General features: G+C 44.0%; 1 protein-coding gene across 4 annotated transcripts in view; it reads right to left on the bottom strand.

The window, feature by feature from the left end:
- Positions 1-17,303, bottom strand: part of DENND4C (DENN domain containing 4C) — a 143,309-nt gene extending 126,006 nt beyond the window's left edge. The window contains exon 1 of one of the 4 annotated variants that reach the window (XM_023190032.3): positions 16,906-17,301. The gene's annotated coding sequence lies outside the window, so the exon portion shown is untranslated. Of the gene's footprint in view, positions 1-16,905 lie in introns of all 4 variants that reach the window. The other 3 variants (XM_023190034.3, XM_023190033.3, XM_023190035.3) reach the window with 3 other exon arrangements.
- Between the last annotated feature and the right edge of the window lie 7,757 nt (positions 17,304-25,060).

Below are 25,060 nucleotides of genomic sequence, written 5' to 3' on the forward strand. Positions count from 1 at the left end.
TAGTATGCACCTATAGTCCTAGCCAGGTATGGTAGTATGCACCTACAGTCCTACTCAGGAGGCTGAGGCAGGACAATCGCTTGAGACCAGGAGTTCAAGGTTACAGTGAGCTATAATCGCATCACTGTATTCCCGCCTGTGTGACAGAATGAGACCCTGTCTTGAAAAATGAAAACGCAGTCCATTATAGTGTGGAGTTCAATGAAGATGTCAAGGCCTGAGTCAAGAGCAAATTAATAATGCTTACAGCCATGGCATTAGATAAGATACCCAAAGAACCATCAAATACTAACTGACGAACACTGATAAAGAAAAGTTACAAAGCCTAAGTCTAGGTAGGACACAACAACCTTCAGGTGAGGAAAGAGAAGCTAGAAAATAAGATCGAGAAGGAGCTGCCATAAATTAGGAAAGAGTAAGGATGATATGGCATCCAGAAAACCAAGTAAAGTTTTTATAAAAACAGGAAATGATCAATCACCTGTGTCAAATGCTGGTGAGAGTTAGAGTAATTTAAGGATTGAGAACACTGACAAGAGTGATTTCAGTTGGTGGGAGTGGAAAAGAGCCAAACCTGGAAAGAACTGGGGAAAAAATGGAATCTTAGAGGGCAGAGATACTGAGAACGAGTAATTTTTTTTGTTTGTTTGTTTTTGTTTTTGAGACAGGGTCTCACTCTGTCGCCCAGGCTGGAGTGCAGTGGCCGGATCTCAGCTCACTGCAAGCTCTGCCTCCCGGGTTTACGCCATTCTCCTGCCTCAGCCTACCGACTAGCTGGGACTACAGGCCCCTGCCACCTCGCCCGGCTAGTTTTTTTTGTATTTTTTTAGTAGAGACAGCGTTTCACCCTGTTAGCCAGGAAGGTCTCGATCTCCTGACCTCATGATCCGCCCGTCTCAGCCTCCCAAAGTGCTGGGATTACAGGTTTGAGCCACCACGCCTGGCAAGAGCAATTCTTTCTGACAAATTTTGCTGTAAATGAGAAGGAAAGGTGTGTGTGAGAAATGAGCTGTTTTTGGTTTTTTCCTTTTGCCATTCCTATTGAAGTTAGAGAATTAAGAGTTACAGCATGTTCATATGCTAAGAAAAATGATTCAGCAGGAAAAATAATACAGGGGATGTGCTGGTCTAGATAAAATAAAAATAAAACAAACAAAAACAATGATACAGAAGATAATCCAGAAGCAAAATCCTTAAAGAGACAAGAAGTCACAACATAGATGAACATAGATGAGTTGGCTTAAAAAAAAAAAAAAAAAAAAAAAGTGTGTCTGCAAGTAGGACTCACTTTTGCTGCAGAGAATAAAACACTATGTGCAATACTTAAATCAATCAATAAACAAACAAACATGCCCAGTGCAGTGGCTCACGCCTGCAATCCCAACACTTTGGGAAGCCAAGGTGGGATGACTGCTTGACACAGCAAGACCTCGTCTCTAAAATAAAAAAACAAAATAATGTTTTTAAAAAACAGCTAAAAGTCTAGAAGGAAAAGAGATCATATAGTCTTCTTAGCAAACTAAGTAGAAGGACAAGCAGACACAGCAATGCTGTAGGCATAATGGATACGTGTGGCCACAAATTTAAAGCGAGACGAGCTAGCATATTTGTTTTCTCCAGCCACACTCCATTGTTTAGGTTCAAGGAATGAGAGTTGACAAAGAACCGAGTGTAATCCGGGTTGAAGTTTTGCCTTGATTACAATGAAGGAAGAGAAGAACAAGAGTTTATCACTTAACACCACAGAATGGTACATACAGAACACTAATAGTAACTAAAATTTTTATTAAATGAATCAATATAATTGGGTAAGTTAAGAAGAGAATATACGAGGGGAAAAATGGACAGTGAAAAAATGGTGTAGCTACTGGCCTGGAGGTCTTGATGGAATCCAAGAAATGTCCAGTGAGAAAAATGAAAAAGTAAAAAAAAAAATAGGAATCCAAAAAATGTCAAAATAGGGTACTAGAGTATGTGAGTTACTAAAAGAGGAAGTTAGATGCTTACAATTTTTTTTTGAGACGGAGTCTCACTCTGTCATCCAGGCTGGAGTGCAATGGCGTGATTTCCACTCACTGCAACCTCCACCTCCTGGATTCAAGCGATTCTCCTGCCTCAGTCTTCTGAGTAGCTGGGATTATAAGCGCATGCCATCACGCCCAGGTAATTTTTTGAATTTTTAGTACAGACAGGGTTTCCCCATGTTGGCCAGGCTGGTCTCGAACCCCTGACCTCGTGATCCACCTGCCTCGGCCTCCCAAAGTGCTGGGATTACAGGCGTGAGTCACCGCACCCGGCCCGATGCTTACAATTTTTTAAGTTACAGATCATAGTGATAAAGTCTAGGGTAATAGTTCTCCATCCTGACCATACATTGGAACCACTTAGAACACTTTTTTAAAAAATACCGGACCAACAAAATATGAATATCTGAAGGTAGCCCACTACTATCAATATTTTTTAAGCCACCCATTTATAATACATAGCCAGAATTGAGAACTACTAGTCTAGGGTGTGATCATGCATGTAGACAGCTAAGGTAGGTTGGAAAAGAAACCTGCAATCTGCAAACTGAAGAACTTCTAATAAAGTTTTCTTCTATTATTCTTGATATGAATAAAAACATGAGCTATGCTCAAAGTATTTCACATGTAGTAACTCATTTCATTTCATAACAACCCAACAAGGGAGGTCTAGCATTATCCCTTTGTGAGGAAAATTAGACACAGATAGGGAGAATGAAACTGTACTGAATTAAGAGTCCTAGGTTATACATAAAGTTAAAGATGTATATTATTATATAAACCCTAAGGCAACTACTTTTTTTTTTTTTTGAGGCGGAGTCTCGCTGTGTCTTCAGGCTGGAGAGCTGGGGCGCGATCTCAGCTCACTGCAACCTCCACTTCCCGGGTTCAAGTGATTTTCCTGCCTCAGCCTCCCAAGTAGCTGGGACTACATGCACATGTGACCACGTCTGGCTAATTTTTTGTATTTTTAGTAGAGACAGGGTTTCACTGTGTTAGCTAGGATGGTCTTGATCTCCTGACCTCGTGATCCACCCACCTCAGCCTCCCAAAGTGCTGGGATTACAGGTGTGAGCCACTGCACCTGGCCAAGGCAACTAATTTTAAAAATCAAGACATATAGCTAATCAGTCAACGTGAAGATAAAATGGAATACTAAAATATACTCAAGTAATCCAAAAAGGAACAAAGAAGAGATAGGACAAATTAAAAACAAATAGGCCAGGCGTGGAGGCTCATGCCTCTAATTCCAGCACTTTGGGAGGCCAAGGCGGGTGGATGACCTGAGGTCAGGAGTTCAACACCAGCCTGGCTAACATGGCAAAACCCCATCTCTACTCAAAATACAAAATTTAGTCGGGTATGATGGTGTGTGCCTATAATGCCACCTACTCGGGAGGCTGATGCAGGAGAATCACTTAGACCCGGGAGGCGGAGGTGGCAGGGGGCCGAGATCGTGCCACTGCACTCCAGCCTGGGCAGCAGAGTGAGATTCCATCAAAAAAAAAAAAAAAAAAAAAAAAGGAAAAAAAAAAAGACCAGTCCGGACAACACAGTAAGACCCTAACTATATAAAAAAAAAAATTTTTAATTACCCAGATGTGGTGGTGTAAATCCACAGTCCCAGCTACTCAGGAGGCTAAGGCAGGAAGATCATTGAGCCTGGAAGGTCAAGGCTGCAGTGAGCCACGACTGTGCCACTGTACTCCAGTTTGGGTGACAGAGCCAGACCTTGTCTCAAAAACAAACAAAAAAATCTGTATATAAATGTTCATAGCAGCACTATTCAGATAGCCAAAAGGTAGAAACAATGTAAATGTCCATCAAATCAAGACAAACAAAATGTGGTGTTTCTATAGAATGTAGTATTATTCAGCCATAAAAAGGAATGAAGTACTACTGAACCTAGAAGGCATTATGTTAAGTGAAACAAGCTGAACCCAAAAGGTCATACATTGCATAAGTGCACTTATAGGAATATCCAGAATAGGCAAATCCATAGAGAAAACAGATTACTGGGTGGCAGGCACTAGGAGACTGGGAATGGGGAGAGACTGCTTAAAGGGTACAGGGTTTCCTTTTAAGATGATGAAAACGTTTGGGAACATTTAGTCTGTGGTTAATACTTGCATGACATTGTGAATGTACTGAACACCACTGAATTACATATTTTAAGTGGTTAAAATGGCAAATTTCATGTTATGTGAATTTTGCCAGAAATTTTTTAAAAAGGAATGAAGGAGTGATACATACTACAACATGGGTGAACCTGAAAAACACTATCCCAAATGAAAGAAGCCAGTTACAAAAGATCACATATTGTATGACTTCATTTCTATGAAATGTCCAAAACAGGCAAATCTACAAAGACAGAAAATAAATTAGTGGTTGCTTAGGGCTAGGGGTCTAGGAGAGAAGGATTGGAGAGTGATTGCTAATGTATACAAGGGTTCTTTCTGGGGTGATTAAAATGCTTTAAAATTAGATTATGCGAAAGATTGCAAAACTGTAAATATACTAGAAAACATCGAGATACCCCCTTTAAATAGGTGAATTTTACAGTGTGTAAATTATGTCGCAATACAGCTAATTTTAAAAAGGAAAAACTTAGGCCAGGCAAGGTGGCTCACGCCTGTAATCCCAACACTTTGGGAGGCTGAGGCAAGCAGATCATTACGTCAGGAGATTGAGACCAGCCTGGCCAATATGGTGAAACCCCATCTCTACTAAAAATACAAAAATTAGCCAGGTGTGGTGGCATGCACCTGTAGTCCTAGCTAATCAGAAGGCTGAGGCAGGAGAACTGCTTGAACCCAGGAGGCAGAGGTTGCAGTGAGCCGAGATCTCACCATTGCACTCCAGCCTGGTTGACAAATCGAGACTCCACCTCAAAAAAAAAAAAAAAAAGAAAGAAAGACAATGAGATACCAATACATACCTATTAGAATAGCTACAATCAAATAAACTGACAATACCAAATAGGAATGAAAATGCGAACAACAGGAACTCTTAATATTCACTGCTGATGGAAATACAAAATAAAATAGCCCTTTTGGAAGGCAGTTTGGCAGTTTCTTACAAAGCTAAATACAGGCCTACCATATGATCCAGCAATCACATTCCTGAAGTATTTGATTATCCAAATTGATTTAAAAACTTATAGTCACATAAAACCTACACACAATGATTATAAGCAGCTTTATTTGTAATCACCAAAACCTGGAACCAAGGATGTCCTCTGATAGGTGAACAGATAAACAAACTGTAATATACCCATACAATGGATTATTTAGCAATAAAAATAAATGAGCTAGCCAACCACAAAATGATGTAAAGGACCCTTAAATGTATATTGCTAAGTGAAAAAAGCTAGTCCGGAAAGGCTACATACTAGATGATTTCAATTATAAGACATTCCAGAAAAGGTAAAAGTATAGAAATAGTAAAAAACAGTGGTTGCCAAGGGCTTGGGGAAAGGCAGAGAGGGCTGAAGAGCTGAAGTAGAATAATCTCATGGAGGTGAAACTATTTGGCACAATACTTTAATGGTGGATACCTGTTGCCCAGGCTGGTCTCAAACTCCTGGGCTCAAGTGATCCACCCATATCAGATTCCCAAAGCAGTGGAATTATAAGCGTGAGCCATCACACCCAACCTATGTCATACTTTTACTCCTTCTACTTACTTTTTTTTTTTTTTAAGATGGGGACTTACTGTGTTGCCCAGGCTGGTCCCAATCTCCTGAGCTCAAGCCATCTTCCCACCTCAGTCTCCTAACGTGCTGGGATTACAGGCGAGAGTCACCATTCTACTTATGTTTTTTAAAAGCTACCTAAAAACAGCCTCAGGCAGGTTCCTTCAGGAGGTAGTCCAGACAGGTTCACGTGAGTATTGTCCCTGAAGACCTTCTAGTAGGTCTTTATATCTAGTAGGACAAGATATAAAGTTGGAAGACACTGATATTGACAATCCTGACCTTGTGTGGGCCCTAGGCTAATGTGTGTGCTCATGTCTTCATTTCCAACAAAAAAGTTTAAAAAGTAAAAAAAAAAAAAAGAAAAACAAAAAAAAAGGCCAGATGCAGTAGCATGCACCTCAGGAGGTTGAGGCCAGAGAATCACTTGAACCCAGGAGTTGGAGGTCAGCCTAAGCAACATAGCGAGACTCCATCTCTAAAAAAAATTTCATTTTTTAAAAAAAGGCTTACAAAATTAAAAATTTTTAAACAGAAAAAAGCTTACAGAATCAGGTTTTAAAGAAAAATACTTTTGTACAGCTGTATAATGTGTTTGTATTTAAGTTTTGTTACAAGAGTCAAAAAACAAACATTTTAAAGTTTATAAAGTCAAAAAGTTACAATAAGCTAAAGTTAATTTACTATTCATCAAAGAAAAAAAATTTGATGAATTTAGTGTAGCCTAACTGTACATTGTTCACAAAGTGTACAGTAGGGTACAGTAATATCCTAGGCCTTCACATTCATTCACCACCCCTAAATTCACAGATTCGCTCAGAGCAACTTCCACTCCTGCAAGGTCCTCTCATGGTAAGTGCCCTATTACAGGTGCACTATGTTTATCTTTCATATCTGTTCTGTTCTGTGTTCCGTTCTGTTCTGTGTTCCGTTCTGTTCTGCTTTTAGACAGTCTCACTCTGTCACCTAGGCTGGAGTGAAGTGGCGTGATCTCGGCTCACTGCAACCTCTGCCTCCTGGGTTCAATTCTCCTACTTCAGCCTCTCAAACAGTTGGGATTACAGTCATCTGCTACCATACCAGGCTAATTTTTGCATTTTTAGTAGAGACACAGTTTCACCATGTTGGCCAGGTTGGCCTCAAATTCCTGACCTCAAGTGATCTGCCTGCCTCAGCCTCCCAAAGTGTTGGGATTACAGGTGTGAGCAACCATGCCCGGCCCTTTTTTTTTTTTTGACAAAATCTCACCTGTTGCCCAAGCTGGAGTGCAGTCGCATGATCTCAGCCCACTGCAAGCTCCATGTCCGACGTTCAAGCGATTCTCCTGCCTCAGCCTCCTGAGTAGCTGGGACTACAGGCACCCACCACTATGCTGGGCTAATTTTTGTATCTTTAGTAGAGATGGGGTTTCACTATGTTGGCCAGGCTGGTCTCAAACTCCTGACCTCCTGATCCACCCACCTCAGCCTCCCAAAGTGCTGGGATTACAGGCGTGAGCCATGGTGCCTGGTGACCGGCCCTTTTACGCTATATTTTTATTGTACCTTTTCTATGTTTAGGTACACAAATATTCACCATTATGTTATAACTGCCTAGAGTATTCAGTACAGTAATATGTTGTACAGGTTTGTAGCCTCGGAGCAATAGGCTATAGGCTATAGCCTACATGTGTAGCACGCTACACCATCTAGGATCATGTAAGTACACTATATGATGCTTGCACAATAAAGAAATTGTCCAATGATGCATTCCTCAGAATGTATCCCCCTAGTTAAATTACTTATGACTGTGTACATCTAACAAGAGAGCATCAAAGTGCTTGCCGCAAAAATTGACATAACTGAAAGGAGAAATAAATAGATCCACAATCACAGGGAGTTCAACACTCCTCATTGATGCAATAATTCACAGAACAAGTAAACAGAAAATTATTAAGAATATGTAGGGATATGAAGAACATTATTAACCAACTTGACATAATTGTTATTTTTAGAACACTGCACCCAACAACAGCAAGATAAACCATCTTTGCAAGCATACATAGAACATTCACCAAGATAAACTATATGCTGGACCATAAAACAAGCCTGGAAATACCTTAAAGAATATAAATTGGCCGGGCACGGTGGTTCACAACTGTAATCCCAGCACTTTGGGAGGCCAAGGCGGGTGTAACACCTGAGGTCAAGAGTTCAAGACTAGCCTGGCCAACACGGTGAAACAAAAATTAGCCGGGCATAGTGGTGTGTGCTTGTAATCCCAGCTACTTGGGAGGCTGAGACAGGAGAATTGCTTGAACCTGGGAGGTGGAGGTTGCAGTGAGTAATTTTTGTATTTTTAGTAGAGATGGGGAGTGTCACTGCACTCCAGCCTGAGTGACAGAGCAAGACTCCATCTCAAAATAAATAATAATAATATAAAATATGCAGCATGTTCTCTTACTACAATGGAATTAAACTCAAAATCATTAATATAAATATACCATATAAAATTCTCAAGTATTTAGAAAATAACAGTCTCCTAAATAACTCCTGATCAAAAAAGAAACTGCAAAAGAAATTAGACAATATTTTGAACTGAATGAAAATAAAGCTGGGCATGGTGGCTCAAGCCTGTAATCCCAGCACTTTGGGAGGCCGAGACGGGTGGATCACGAGGTCAGATCGAGACCATCCTGGCTAACACGGTGAAACCCCGTCTCTACTAAAAAATACAAAAAACTAGCCGGGCGAGGTGGCGGGCGCCTGTATTCCCAGCTACTCAGGAGGCTGAGGCAGGAGAATGGCGTGAACCCGGGAGGCGGAGCTTGCAGTGAGCTGAGATCCGGCCACTGCACTTCAGCCTGGGAGACAGAGCAAGACTCCATCTCAAAAAAAAAAAAAAAGAAAAGAAAAGAAGAAATCAATTTATGATATGTGGCTAAACAGTATTTAGAAGGAAATTCATAGCTTTAAACACTTGTTTTAGAAAAGAAGAAAGTTCTAAAATCAATAACATAAATGTCCACCTCAAGATGCTCCAGAAAAAAAGCAGACTAAACCAAGGGGAAGTAGAAGAAAAAAATAATAAAATGCAGAAATCGATAAAATTTAAAATAAACAAGAAATAACAATAAATATCAGTATGTCTAGATTAAGGAAAAAGCAAGAGGCTGGAATTACCAATATGAGCAACGATAGAAGGCACATCGCTACAGATCCTCTAGACATTAAAAAAAGAACAAATGACTATTATAGGCTAGGCGATGTGGCTCACGCCTGCAATCCCAGCACTTTGGGAGGCCAAGGTGGGCGGATCACCTGAGGTCAAGAGTTCAAGACCAGCCTGACCAACATAGTGAAACCCCATCTCTACCAAAAATATAAAATTAGATGGGCGTGGTGGCGCATGCCTATAATCCCAGCTACTTAGGAGGCTGAGGCAGGAGAATCAGTTGAATCTGGGATGCAGAGGTTGCAGTGAGCCAAGATCACGTCATTGCTCTCCAGCCTGGGCAACGACAGCGAAATTCTGTCTCAAAAAAAAAAAAAAAAAGAGAGAGAAAACCTAACTAGTTCCTATATAGCAACCACTAGAAATAGGAAGAGGTTGGGCGCGATGGCTCAAGCCTGTAATCTCAGCACTCTGGGAGGCCAAGGCGGGCAGATCACCTGAGATCGGGAGTTCAAGACCAGCCTGACCAAAATGGAGAAACACCGTCTCTACTAAAAATACAAAATTAGTCGGGCATGGTGGTGCATGCCTGTAATCCCAGCTACTTGGGAGGCTGAGGCAGGAGAATCACTTGAATCCAGGAGGCACAGGTTGCGGCGAGCTGAGATCACGCCATTGCACTCCAGCCTGGGCAACAAGAGTGAAACTCTATCTCAAAAAAAAAAAAAGAAAAAAAAGAAAAGAAATAAAGGAAGAGTCAAGGAGGAGTCTTCCCTAGAGCCTACACTGGGAGCACAGCTCTCTCGACACTGTGACCTCATATTTCTACTTTCCAGAACTGTCAGAAAATAAATTTATGCTGTTAGAAACCACCCACTTTGCAGTAATTTACTACAGCAGCCCTAAGAAATTACTGCACATATTGAGTAATATTTTGGATGTAGTGAAATTAAAAATACATTAAATTTAATTTCACTTATTGCTACTTTTTTAGTGTGGGGGTACTATAAAATTTAAATTACATACTTGGTTTATATTATATTTCTAGTGGACAGCATTAATCTAGCCAGAGGCAACAGGTAGGAAAAAAATGGCATACAGATTGGAAATAAGTAAGTACAACAGGCTTTCTCTGCAGAAATGATTGTGTATAAAGAAAATCCTGGTCGGGCGCGGTGGCTCAAGCCTATAATCACAGCACTTTGGAAGGCCGAGACGGGCGGATCACGAGGTCAGGAGATCGAGACCATCCCGGCTAACACGGTGAAACCCCGTCTCTACTAAAAAATACAAAAAAAACTAGCCGGGCGAGATGGTGGGCGCCTGCAGTCCCAGCTACTCGGGAGGCTGAGGCAGGAGAATGGCCTGAATCTGGAAGATTGAGCTTGCAGTGAGCTGAGACTACGCCACTGCACTCCTGCCTGGGCGACAGAGCGAGACTCCGCCTCAAAAAAAAAAAAAGAAAGAAAAAGAAAATCCTGCTAGGTGTGGTGGCTCACGCCTGTAATTCCAACACTTTGGAAGGTCGAGGCAGGAGGATCACGATGTGAGGAGATCGAGACCACCCTGGCTAATAAGGTGAAACCCTGTCTCTACTAAAAACACACACACACACAAATTAGCCGGGTGTGGTGACACAAGGCTGTGGTCCCAGCTACTTGGGAGGCTGAGGCAGAAGAACTGCTTGAACCTGGGAGGCAGAGGTTGCAGTGTGCCGCGATCGAACCACTGAACTCCAGCCTGGGCAACAGAGTGAGACTGCCTAAAAAACAAAACAACAACAACAAAATCCTAAGAAATCTAAAAGTTGTTGGCTCACTCCTGTAATCCCAGCACTCTGGGAGGCCAAGGTGGGCGGATTACCTGAGGTCAGGAGTTCAAGGCCAGCCTGGCCATGGCGAAACCCCATCTCTACTAAAAATACAAAAAAGTAGCTGGGCGTGGTGGTGCACACCTGTAACCCCAGCTACTCAGGAAGCTGAGGCAGGAGAGGAGACTCCCTTGAACCCGGGAGGCAAAGGTTGCAGTGAGCCGAGATCGTGCCATTGCACTCCAGTCTGGGCAATAAGAGCAAAACTCCATCTCAAAAAAAAAGCTGTCACAACTAAAAAGTGATTTTAATAATGTAACAATAAAAAGCAAACATACAAAAGATTCAGTTGTATTTCTACATACTATCAATAAACTGGGAAAAGAAACCTAAAAATATATTACTAGCAACAGACAACATAAAAAATTAAAATAAAGTACTTAGGGATAAATTGAACAAAATATCTACAAGACTTGTAAAGTGGAAATTACAAAAAAAGTGCTGGGGCTGGACGCGGTGGCTCCAGCCTATAATCGCAGCACACTGGAAAGCTGAAGTGGGTGGATCACCTGAGGTCAGGAGTTCAAGACCAGCCTGGCCAACTTCCGGCCCCATCTCTACTAAAACTACAAAAATTAGCCAGGTGTGGTAGGTGGTTCCTGTAATCCCAGCTACTTGGGAGGCTGAGGCAGGAGAATCGCTTGAACCCCGGGGGGCAGAGGTTCCAGTGAGCCAAGATCGCACCACTGCACTCCAGCGTAGGTGACAAAGGCAAAACTCCATCTCAAATTAAAAAAAAGAAAATTTAAAAAGAAAAAAAAGAAATAAAGAAAAAACAGTATTGGTATAAGGATAGACATATAGACCAATTAGACAGAAGAAACCAGAAATAGACCCAAACTTACAAAAAACAAAAAAGTCGGAAGCCGAGGCAGATGGATCACCTAAAGTCAGGAGTTCGAGACCAGCCTGGCCAACATGGTGATACCCCATCTCTACTAAAAATACAAAAATTAGCTGGGCATGGTGGTGGGCACCTGTAATTCCAGCTACTCAGGAAGCTGAGGCAAGAGAATCGCTTGAGCCTGGGAGACTGAGGTTGCAGTGAGCCAAGATAGCACCACTGGACTCCAGCATGGGAGACAAAAGCAAAACTCCGCCTCAAACAAAAAAGTCAAATTGCCTATAATTGCCCAATTAATATGAGGAACAAATGTGAAAAAGGAAGAAAAAGAAAGAAATTCTACAGATTAAAACAGCAAGATGCTGGAATAGATAATAACTCATCTCCCTAATTAGATAGTGTGACTGGGGACCAGAAATGATCTTTTAGAAAAAGTAGCATGCAAATGGAATAGTATATATGCAAAGGCTCTGAGGGAAAAAACTTGAAAGTAGACTGGTGTGGCAGGTACACACTGGGAAGAAGATAAAGCTAAAGTGACATGGCCTGTGGGCCATAGGAAATGTTTGTATTATGCAACAGTTCTCAAGTCTATCCATTTTTTTCTATCCCTACCACCACTGCTCTCAATTCATGCCTAGGTGCCTTCAAGATGTTCTGGATCGTGAACCTGCAGCCTCACTCAAACTGCTCTCCTAATCCCTCCTTCATAACGGAGCCAAAATATTTAACAGCTTAAATCTTCCAATGGTTCCCTGTTCTCTACAATACAGAGTCTTAATTTCTCACTTGACTGTAAGACCCTTCATGACATAGCCTCTATTTACTCTCCAGCTTAGTACCCACTCCCTGTAAATTACTTGCATTTTAATAAACTTCATCACATTTTTTTCTTTACACCTTTTTACAGCAATTTGTAAGTTTTTAATCAGATGTCTTACTCTACATAAACCTTCTCTAGGCCGGGCGAGGTGGCTCAAGCCTGTAATCCCAGCACTTTGGGAGGCCGAGACGGGCGGATCACGAGGTCAGGAGATCAAGACCATCCTGGCTAACACGGTGAAACCCCGTCTCTACTAAAAAATGCAAAAAAACTAGCCGGGCGAGGTGGCGGGTGCCTGATAGTCCCAGCTACTCGGGAGGCTGAGGCAGGAGAATGGCGTAAACCCGGGAGGCGGAGCTAGCAGTGAGCAGAGATCCGGCCACTGCACTCCAGCCTGGGCGACAGAGCAAGACTCCGTCTCAAAAAAAAAAAAAAAAAGTAATTTGGCATAGACCTATGGACCATCATATTAGCAAAACAATTTCATTATAGCATTATTTTAAGAGTAAAAATGTATGGGCCAGGCACAGTGGCTCACGCTTGTAATCCTAGCACTTTGTGAGGCTGAGGCCGGTGGAGCGCTTGAGCTTAGGAGTTCAAGAACACCCTGGGCAATATGGCAAAACCCTGTCTCTACAAAAAATACAAAAAGTTAGCCAAGTGTGGTGATGCACGCACATGCGCGCGCACCTGTAGCCCCAGCTATTAGAGGGGCTAGGGCAGGAGGATCACTTGAACCCAGGAGGTAGAGGCTGCTGTGAGCTGAGATGCAATGCACTCTAGCCTGGGTGACAAAGTGAGACCCTGTCAAAAAAAAAAAAAAGGCCGGGTGTGGTAGCTCATGCCTGTAATCCCAGCACTTTGGGAGGCTGAGGCAGGTGGATCACGAGATCAGGAGATCGAGACCACCCTGGCTAACACGGTGAAACCCCGTCTCTACTAAAAATAAAAAAAAATTAGCCAGGCATGGTGGCATGTGCCTGTAGTCCCAGCTACTCAGGAGAGCAAGACAGCAGAATCACTTGAACCTGGGAGGTGGAGGTTGCAGTGAGCCAAGATCGCGCCACTGCACTCCAGCTTGGGCGACAGAGCAAGACTCCGTCTCAAAAAAATAATAATAGTAATAATAATCCGAGTAAAAAAGTGGAATTACTAAAATGTTAAGATATGGAAATGGTTAAATAAACTGAGGCAGTAAATAAAACTCTGGACTATTAAAAGCCATAAAATAACAGTAATACACAGCAACAGAGAAAGCATGTTAAATTTAAAGACAATTATATTAACATTAATCACAGAATTATACACAAGCACAGATAGGATTAGAATATTATATTACTACATTATAGAAGTATAACAGGATTACAGTACGGAAAAACATAAGTGTTAGGTGACAGTAATTTAAATTTTTTCTTTTGAATTTCTTTTAATCATGTTACATTTTTTCCAATAAAAAGTTTTCAAAGGCTGGGCATGGTGGCTCATGCCTGTAATCCCAACACTTTCGGAGGCCTAGGTGGGTGGATCACCTGACATCAGGCGTTCGAGACCAGCCCGGCCAACATAGCGAAATCCCTTTTCTACTAAAATTTCAAAAATTAGCCAGGTGCGGTGGCAGGCGCCTGTAATCCCAGCTATTCGGGAGGCTGAGGCAGGAGAATCGCTTTAATCTGGGAGGCAGAGGCAGGAGAATCAATTGAACCTGGGAGGCAGAGGTTGCAATGAGCCGAGATCGCACCACTGCACCCCAGCTTGGGTGAGGAAGCGAGACATCTCCAAAAAAAAAAAACGGTTTCAAATACCATATTAAGCTCTATTACATCCACACACAAGTAGAAAATGTTTTAAAGCTTTAAACTTCTTCCTGCAAAATATTAAGTTTTAAATTTCAAATAATAAAACTGCCTAATTTTGGAATATCCTACAATCTGATGCTAAAGACCTATTGTTTTACACCAGCTGTACTATGCAAAATCCTTTCCCCAGATTTTAGCTGTTAAAAAGGAATTTCCCATTCCAACAAGGCATCCCTTTACTATGTCTATCTGTCAAACTGACAATCTGTGGCACCAGCATAAAAAAAATGAACATTTTAAATCAGTTATTATGAAAACTTATTTGCCCTTGCATATGATATTGGAAATTCAAATTAGACAGAAATTCCGTTTTGCAAATCAAAAGAACAAATGAAACAACCTGCCACTGACTCAGCAACTTTCTTTTTTATTTTACAACCTGTACTTAAGGTGCAAGCATATGACTGAAACCTAGTTTCCAATTTTTTTTTCTTTTTTTTAGCCAGGAAGCCTCCAGAACCAGAACAGGCTATGAGAGATTCCCCTAGCTTTCAAACTGAGCAGCAAAGCCAACACAAAATCAGTATTTGTTTTGGCAGGAAACTCCAATGAAAATATGAGATGCTTTGGTCTTAACTGGCAGATACACAAAGGGCAAAGAAAGGTGCCTTATTGAGTTATTATTTATAATGTAAAATCTTTGTGTATAGCTACAAATTCGCTTTTATTGCAGATACTTAGTATGTTTCTTTACAGAAAGCACCTCAACCAAATAATCTCCCAAATTTGGCACCAGGAATTGTTACAGCCTACACACCACTACAGTTCCTTGTAATTTAAAACATCTGCGTTTTAAGAAGAGTCTCCACACTCCAACTATGCTGCCAATTTCCTCAGCTAAAAGCTTAAGTTTATACTACAAAATACTGTATTTACTCTCGACAATACAATGCACTCATTTACAAAGCATACAGGAGTAAATTACTCCAAATGCAACTTCAAAATTTCTCCAATATACAAGGACAACATTTCTAACATCATAGCTTTTCTATTATCCAAATCAGTAAGTCTAAACAGTAGTACTGTACACTGAACGAGGTACTATTGGCCAAAGTCAAGTCGCATATCATCAGTTCACTAAAACAGGTTATACAAAAGATCAGACCCCTAATCTCAATAAACTATTTTGCGAAATGGTCAACGGAGATACTAAAGCGGAGGAAAGTGTGGATTGAGCGGCAGAAAACCCTTTGCCATTTACTGGGAAAAAAAAAAAAGTCAAAGCAAGCCTATAAGACAGGCAGATCATGTTCATGAATACAAATCTAAGTTCATTGCCGACTTTCCAGTCTCACAGCAAGAAGGCAGATACCAACTCTTTAACAGGAATACAAAGGACAGGACAGATAATATTGTTTCTTTTTTTCGTGTTATGGTGATCAAGAATAAAGGATACCTTTAATGTTCACAGATGAACATTTCCTTTTGCAACTAATATTGCTCTTATCGCGTGTACACTGAAAAATCATACATGCTCTGCATTTCTGATAAAGTAATACACACGATCACATCAAATCAAGTATTTATCCAGACCTTAGCGCCTTAGCACTAACGTTCTCCCCTCTCATTATACCCAGACCGGAAGGGAAAACCTATTCCTACGTAAATTAGGGCCTGGGAAGAATGCCTCAACCCGGGTTTGCACACAATTAAGCAGGCTCAGTGGGTGAATTTCTGAGGCTACAACGCTTGACAGTATCTCCGAGGCACAGAGACAGCTGAGGATTCACTACTGGAAATGACACTTTGCCTCACATTTGCACAATAACTGCGGTAACTACCCTAAATTTTCCAGTGTGACAAACATACATAAGGGGAGAAGGAGGGGGTACTATTTAAAAACTGGGTCGTTCCTTTTTAGTGCAGATAAAAGACGGTCTTCGAGAGGGAAAAGGTTTATTAAGCAGAAAAGGGGAGGAAAAACAAAAAAAAAAAAACATGACAGCATTCTTAAAACAGAAAAAGTTGCAGCTCTTTACAGGAGTCAGCCCTAGGACTTCATTCCTTGGTTTTCTGTTTAGTCACTCCAGAGTTAAAAGGACCCTGCCTTCCTAAAAAGTCATCCCCGACAAAGAAGCCGTGAGGATTGGCGTAAGACAGAGGAGGAAATGTCCTCAATTTACCAGCGACACCTGCCCAGGTCCCCCTCCTCTCCGTTGTCCCCGGCATTTCTCAGTCCCCCGACCCCCCTCAAGACGGCCCGCCACCCCGGGCTCTAGCTCTACGCGCTCTCGGCCTCGACCCCCTCTGGGAACCCCCGATCCTGCTCTCTCCGCACCCCTGCCCCCACCCAGGCGGCCGTCGCCCCGACGGTCCCCCGGGCCCAGACTCCTCGCGCTTGTACGCAAACGATTCTCAGGGGCCCGGGCGGCGGCGCGGGGAGGCTCTCCAGGGGCAGCCTTTCTCCGACCACATCCCGCAGGCTCCGGGGACTCCCCGCCCCCGGAAACCGCGGAGAAACTAGGCCAGGAACGCCAGTCGCGGCCACTCTCCGCCTCCTCGGCGACCCCCCGCGGGCGGGCCACTTGGAATTCAGCCTTCCCGGCTCTACCTGCCCGGCGCCCTCCCAGCCTTGGAGCGCAGGCCCCGCGAGGGCACAGCACAGGCTTCCTCCGCCAAAGGCCCCGCGCCGCAGCCTCACCTGCTGCGTGGACCTCTGTCAGCGCCACCGCGACACGGTTTCTTCTTGGGGCATGAAAGCACCAGCTTCGCGGCCTGGGCGCGCTCGGCAGGGTAGGGCGGGGGACTAGCTCCAGCGGCCGCCGCCGCCTCAGTCCGGTCTGCGCCTGCGCCGCCTCGCGGGCAGGGTCTCGGAGGGGCGCCGCCTACAGCCAGGGGCAACGGCCGGAGCGCGGGCCCGCGCGGGTGCCTCGGCACTGTGAGCTGTCTAACAGTGCGGACGGCGGGTCGCCTAGGAACTGCCCGCGGCGCCTTCCTCCCAAGACTTGACCGCCATGTTTCTGTTCCCTTTTTCTCCCCCGCCTTCCGCCCCTTTCCACAGAACAGCACTTTCCTCTCCCCCTCCCTCTCCCTTTCCTCCTGCGGGGGCGGGTGGAAAAGGGCGGTGGGGGGAAGAAGGCGTGGAGAGGAGGGGGCGGGGCGGCGCTCAGGCCCCGCCCCCGGGGAGGGCGGAGGCCCGGTGGCCACCGCTCCTCTCCCCCGACCCCTGCGCGACCCCCGCTGGGCGCGGAGTCTGAGTTCTGCAGGCCTCCGAGTCCTTCCTCCGCGTTCGCGCGGCCGAGCCTGCAGAAACAGAGCTGGGGAGAAAGCGCTCTGGAGGTCGCTGTGCACCCCTTCCTGCGGGGCTCAGCCTCGGTGTGTGATGTGAATTTATTGCCTTGGCCTCAGGCAGGTGGCGGCTGCTTCTCTCCGAGTTTTCAAAGACAGGGAAAGTGATGCCGAGTGGCTGAAGGTCACTGAGGACAGTGCCGGGAGGTACGTGAAGATTCCTTCCCAGAGTGGGAGCTGGAATTCCCACGCATGAGTAGGGGGCTCTGGGACCTCAGAGAGGCCCGCGCGCTGGCTCTTCCCGAAACCCCAGCGCACCATGTAAGTCCCTGACCGCACTCGGTGTTGCTACTTCGGCCCAGATTTGGGGATGGGAATTCCTAATGGAGTAATCGCTTATTTGCATAGTCAGTACCCTCACGCCTCCTAAGTGTAGCCTTATTATTGACATAGACGCCTGCAGAGTCGTTTCGCTATAATGCAAATTTTGCAAGATATTTTTGAACAACGTTTTTGAGTTACAGTAAATGAAAAAGAATAATCGGTAGTTATTTCAGAAGAAGGAAATGGTTTGAAGTAGAACTTTTTTACCTCTGGGGGGAAAAAAAGGCAAATGACTTGAGATTCCATGGCAGGTCAAAATCAGAACTGGTAAGATTTCTGCACATCTGGTAAGTATCCACATACATAATGATTCTTTTCCTGAGAATTACACTCTCCTTATTTCATCTGTATTTTTGCATAAAAATGTGAAATTAGACCTGGGTCATAAATGCACTGCTGTCCATTTATTTCTGAAGTTTATTGCATATCATGAGTAATTTGAGTTTTATATTCAATAGCAGAAACCATTTTTCTAACCACATAAGCAGTCAGAATTGATTTCAGAAGAAATGCACAGCAATAAAAATAAGGCTTATTTAATAACAGTTTGGAGCCAATTTGGGCCCCCTGGAAACTTGACAATCCGGCTTATGGGCCGGATGCTGTGGCTCACGCCTGTAATCTCAGCACTTTGGGAGGCTGAGGCGGGCGGATCGTCTGAGGTCAAGAGTTCGAGACCAGCCGGACCAACATGGAGAAACCCCGTCTCTACTAAAAATACAAAATTAGCTGGGCGTGGTGGCACATGCCTGTAATCCCAGCTACTCGGGAAGCTGAGGCAGGAAAATGGCTTGAACCCAGGAGGCGGAGGTTGCAGTAAGCGGAGATCGCACCGTTGCACTCCAGCTTGGGCAATAAGAGCAAAATGCTGCCTCAAAAAAAAAAAAAAAGAAAGAAAGAAAATTTAGTTTGTGTACTTTTCCTTCCTTCCCAAAGTCTAAATTAATTCACAGTTTTAAAGCAATATAAACAAGATTTCTTTTTTTATTTACATATATATTTTTTAATTTTTCCTCATCCCAACTAGAAAAGGAAAGACAAGATTTCTTCAGCCCACCCACCCCTTTTTTTGGACCTAGGGTCTCTCTCTGTCACCCAGGCTGGAGTGCAGTGGCACAAACAGGGTTCACTGCAGCCTTGACTTCCAGGGCTCAAGCAGTCCTCCCACCTCAGCCTCCCAAGTAGCTGAGACTGTAGGCCCATGCCAACCACCCACCCACACCCCACTAATTTTTTGGGGGGATAGGGGAAGATATAAAGTCTCACTATATTGCCCAGGCTAGTCTTGAACACCTGAGCTCAAACAGTCCTCTCACCTCAGCCTCCCAAAACTCTGGGGATTACAGACACCAGGCACTGCGCCCAACCAAGACAAGATTTCTTTTTTTTTTTTTTTGAGCCAGAGTCTGGCTCTGTCGCCCGGGCTGGAGTGCAGTGATCTCAGCTCACTGCAAGCTCCGCCTCCCGGGTTTATGCCATTCTCCTGCCTCAGCCTCCCGAGCTCCCGAGTAGCTGGGACTACAGGCGCCCACCACCTCGCCCGGCTAGTTTTTTGTATTTTTTAGTAGAGATGGGGTTTCACAGTGTTAGCCAGGATGGTCTCGATCTCCTGACCTCGTGATCCACCCATCTTGGCCTCCCAAAGTGCTGGGATTACAGGCGTGAGCCACCGCGCCCGGCCGACAAGATTTCTTAATGGGTACATTTATTTCATTAACACTCAGGGATTCAGAGTTTTTTTGTTTTTGTTTGTTTGTTTCTCTCTTTTTTTATGGCACCCACGGAAATGAAAAATGGATGAAGCCAGTATCTCTCTTCCACTTGACTTGATTTTTGTCACTTTGCAACGGAAGGCTTAGGATTTTCTTTAATTTTTCTCACTATCTTAATCGTCCTATAGATTTACCATAGATTTTTCACTGCCATTTTCTGCCAAAAATGTCATAGAATGAACTTGAATGTTTTGGGACTAATTTTTCATCTGAGTTAACTGTTCTTAGATCTGGAAGTTCTTGATGCAGCAACCTTCTCAATTGCATGCTTAGGGGCCCAGACTGAAATAAGTTCATTTTAAATTTTGATTTTTATATATGTATATATATATACATGTATGTGTGTGTGTGTGTGTGTGTGTGTATATATATATATATATTTTTTTTTTTTTTTTTTTCCTTGAGACAGAGTCTTGCTCTGTTGCCCAGGCTGGTGTGCAATGGCGACATTTTGGCTCACTGCAACCTCCACCTCCCAGGCTCAAGCGATTCTCCTGCCTCAGCCTTCCAAGTAGCTGGGACTACAGGCGTGCGCCACCACGCCTGGCTAATTTTTTGTATTCCCTTTTTTTTTTTTTGGTAGAGACAGGGTTTTGCCACGTTGCCCAGGCTGGTCTCAAACTCCTGAGCTCAAGCAATCCGCCTGCTTCCCGGCCACCCAAAGTGCTAGGATTCCAGGTGTGAGCCACCGTACCCAGTCTCACTTTAAATTTTAATATAAAGGCTGGGCGCCGTGGTTCACGCCTGTAATCCCAGCACTTTGGGAGACTGAGGCGGGTGGATCACTGGAGGTTGGGAATTCGAGACCAGCCTGACCAATATGGTGAAACCCCGCCTCTACTTAAAAATACAAAAATTAGGCCGGGCGCGGTGGCTCACGCCTGTAATCCCAGCACTTTGGGAGGCCAAGGCGGGCGGATCACAAGGTCAGGAGATCAAGACCATCCTGGCTAACACGGTGAAACCCTGTCTCTGCTGAACATTCAAAAAATTAGCCGGGCGTAGTGGCGGGCGCCTGTAGTCCCAGCTACTCGGTAGGTAGGCTGAGGCAGGAGAATGGCGTGAACCCGGGAAGCGGAGCTTGCGGTGAGCCTAGATCGCGCCACTGCACTCCAGCCTGGACGACAGAGCAAGACTCCGTCTCAAAAAAAAAAAAAAAATACGAAAATTAGCCGGATGTGGCGGTGGGTGCCTGTATAATAATAATAATTGATGAATGCCTAGCATAAATCAATCTATGCTTCCCTCACTTTCTTTCACTCTGTCCTTGGGTAAGGTACTTAACTTTTCCTCATCTATAAAGTAAGTAGAATGATATTCACAAAGAAGATCATTTATTAATTTACAATAAGCTATAAATATTAAACACATCAGTTCAGAAATCAATAATCAGCACATGTGATAGGCAGCCTCTCAGTATGGTCTACAACAATTCCTGCCTCCTGCTATTTGTACTCTTGTGTAATCCCCTCCTATTGAGTGTGGGGTGAAATTATTGACTGGTTTCTAACACACTGAGTACTTCAAAACTGATAGGATATCTCTTAACAGGATGAAATGATAAAAGACTGTGACTTCAGTCTTAAGTTCTCTGTCTCATCCTCTTGGATTGCTTGCTCTTGGGGAAACTAGCTACGATGCCATCAGATTTCCTTGTGATTTAGATTAGAAGTGGATCCTTCCCAAACTGAGCCTTGAGATGACTACGGCCTCAGCCAACGTCTTGATTGCAGCGTCCTGAGAGACCCTGATCCAGATCACCCAGCTAAGCCACTCCCGGATTCTTTACTCACAGAAACTGTGAGGTAATAAATGTTTCTTCTTTCCAGCTGCAAAATTTGGGGATAATTTGTTACGTGACAACACATAACTAACAAGACACAATAGTACCTGGAAGGTAGCAAGTGCTCAATAGTGGTAGCTCTTCTTTTAGTGAATATGATTGGATCATTTAGCATATGACTTGGCATCCAGTAATGCTGACCCAAGCTTACTTTAATACCACAATGATAGTGTTTACAATTGCAATAAGAAAAAGTATCTAGGAAAAGTGGAAAGACTGACTTTTTTTTTTTTTTTGAGACGGAATCTTGTTCTGTCACCCAGGCTATAGTGCAGTGGCACAATCTCGGCTCATTGCAAGCTCTACCTCCCGGGTTCACGCCATTCTCCTGCCTCAGCCTCCCAAGTAGCTGGGACTACAGACGCCCGCCACTACGCCCGGCTAATTTTTTGTATTTTTAGTAGAGATGGGGTTTCACCGTGTTAGCCAGGATGGTCTCGATCTCCTGACCTCATGATCCGCCCGCCTCGGCCTCCCAAAGTGCTGGGATTACAGACATGAACCACTGCACCCGGCCCAGCCAGAAAGACTGACTTTATCTCATCTTTATTTTTTTTTTTTTTTTTGAGACGGAGTCTAGCTCTGTCACCCAGGCTGGAGTGCAGTGGCCGGATCTCAGTTCACTAAAAGCTCCACCTCCCGGGTTTACGCCATTCTCCTGCCTCAGCCTCCCGAGTAGCTGGGACTACAGGCGCCCGCCACCTCGCCCAGCTAGTTTTTTGTATTTTTTAGTACAGACGGGGTTTCACTGTGTTAGCCAGGATGGTCTCGATCTCCTGACCTCGTGATCCGCCCGTCTCAGCCTCGCAAAATGCTGGGATTACAGGCTTGAGCCACCACGCCAGGCCCTCATCTGTTATTTATAAACCACCTTTGATGAAAGAGAAATTTGTTAAGACTGTGCTTCATATGATGTCTAGGATTTGCTTCAAAATAATCCATGGGGGATGGGGAGGAGTGCGGGAAAGAGAAGAGAGTAGGCAGGGGGTGGGTAAAAAAGATTAGACACGTGTGGAAGTTGGGTGATTGGTACCTCAGAGTTCCTTTCCTTTGTATGGCTTTTTAAATTTTTCTGTAATAAAAAAGTTTTCTTTTTTAAGTATTTTATGGAATCAGAAATTTGGAGCTGAACTCCAATCTTTTTTTTTTTTTTTTTTTTTTTTGAGATGGAGTCTTGCTCATCACCCAGGCTGGAGTGCAGTGGCGCGATCTCAGCTCACTGCAAGCTCCGCCTCCCGGGTTCACACCATTCTCCTGTCTCAGCCTCTGGAGTAGCTGGGACTACAGGCACCTGACAACGCGCCTGGCTAATTTTTTTTTGTATTTTTAGCAGAGACAGGGTTTCACCATCTTAGCCAGGATGGTCTCAATCTCCTGACCTTGTGATCCGCCCGCCTCGGCCTCCCAAAGTGCTGGGATTACAGGCGTGAGCCACCAGGCCCGGCCTGAACTCCAATCTTTAGAGATCATCTATTCTAATTAACTGATTTGATAAGATGAGGAAATTAAGGCCCAGCCAAATTTACTGACTTATCCAGAGTCTCCCAGTCTCATTTTTGGTGATTTCATATTTAGATATTGAGGAGAAATTACTCACTTCAAAGTTCTTTTGATTGATTGATTGATTGATTGATTGATTGCCAGCCTCAGAAGTCACATAGCTCTTTATCTCACCCAGTAACTTGTTTGAGATTTCCTAGGAGAGCCTCCGCAGCATAAAAATTCAAGCCTGTTCTCCACTTTCCGATATGTAATCTGCATGTGGTAGACTGGCAAGTTATTTGGCTCTGGTCCCCCAACGCATTAATTTTAGAAAACATAGTATTTGAAGGCCCAGTGCTTCACACCTGCAGGCATTCTTAGCCACTGTTTTAGATTTTTAAGTAAAATAACATCAACAAACACTGAATCTGTTTTATTAAACACTAAATCTCCTATTTAAATGACCCAGAATATCCTACCCTTCACAGGGAGTGTTAGCATACTCTTCTCTTTGTGCTCCCGTCCCATATCTTATCTGGCTAGGACTCTGTCTCAGCATTATCAAAGTGGGCTAGAGTCTCTTGGTAGTCAGCACATTCTTTATCTAGCTTTCTTTTCTAGGCTTACAAGCCAAATGTGGCTGGGCAAGGAGTGGGAAGGACTATCACGAGGCTCCTCATCTTGAGTGGGAGGAGAGTAAGTGATCTTGAGAACAGTATCTTAATAGGTCATAAAGAAGAGCAGGGAGTTAGCAGAGGGAGGAAAACAGAGAAAGGAGTAATGGGCAGGAAGATAGTCTGTAGAGTATCTGAGACATAAGACCTACTACCCATAGCTGGCCTTTTTTTTTTTTTTTTTTTTGAGACGGAGTTTCGCTCTTACTGTCCAAACTAGAGTGCAGTGGTGCGATCTCGGCTCGCTGCAACTTCCACCTCCAGGTTCAAGTGATTCTTATGCCTCAGCCTCCCGAGTAGCTGGCATTACAGGGGTGTGCCACCACTCCTGGCTAATTTTTTGTATTTTTAGTAGAAACGGGGTTTTACCATGTTAGCCAGGCTGATCTCAAACTTAGGTGATCCACCCGCCTCGGCCTACCAAAGTGCTAGGATTACAGGCGTGAGCCACTGCGCCCAGCCCATAGCTGGCTTTTATAGGCTCCTAAGGTATTTTATGTGGATGGAACAGTCCTCTGCCCTCCATCTTTCCCCACTATTGGGTATTAGTGTCTGTGCTGACTTGAATACTACTTTAGCATTTACCTCCAAATATGGCCAATTTCCCTAAGTAGCACTTGTCCACATCCGTCTACAATAGCTAGCTATGTTCCTGTGTCCCACCTTAGAGGACTGTTGTTTGTTCTGACTGAGCTTGATTCTTACCTGCTTCCTTGAACCCCTTTTTCTGGGCCTCAGTTCTGATATTCGTCACATCATAGCAAATTGTCCTGACTGTAGATGCAGAAATACATGTGTTATTTCAAAGATTACACCCAGTGAAGTAGCTCCCGCCTATAATCCCAATATGTTGGGAGGTTGCAGCAGGAGGATTCATTGAGCTTGGGAGTTCAAGACCAGCCTAGGCAACATACCAAGACCTTGTCTCTACTAAAAAAAAAAAAAAAAAATCCAAAAAAAAATTAGCCATTTGTAATGATGCACACCTGCAGTCCCAGCTACCCAGGAGGCTGAGTCAGGAGGATCACTTGAGTCTAAGAGGTCACGGCTGCAGTGAGCGGAGATCTTGCCGCTGCACTCAAGCCTGGGTGACAGAGCACGATTTTGTCTCAAAAACAAAACAGAAAAAAGATTAAATTTTAAAAATACTAGCATTCGTTTTGGCCGGGCATGGTGGCTCACACCTATAATCCCAGCACTTTGGGAGGCCACGGTGGGTGGATCACGAGGTCAAGAGATTGAGACCATCATGACCAACATGGTAAAACCCCATCTCTACTAAAAATACAAAAGTTAGCCAGGTGTGATGGCGTGCACCTGTAGTCCCAGCTACTGAGGAGGCTGAGCCAGGAGAATTGCTTGAATCTGTGAGGTGGAGGTTGCAGTGAGCCGAGATCACACCACTGCACTCCA

This window comes from Piliocolobus tephrosceles, chromosome 14, assembly GCF_002776525.5.
Source record: "Piliocolobus tephrosceles isolate RC106 chromosome 14, ASM277652v3, whole genome shotgun sequence".
Classification (NCBI taxonomy): domain Eukaryota; kingdom Metazoa; phylum Chordata; class Mammalia; order Primates; family Cercopithecidae; genus Piliocolobus; species Piliocolobus tephrosceles.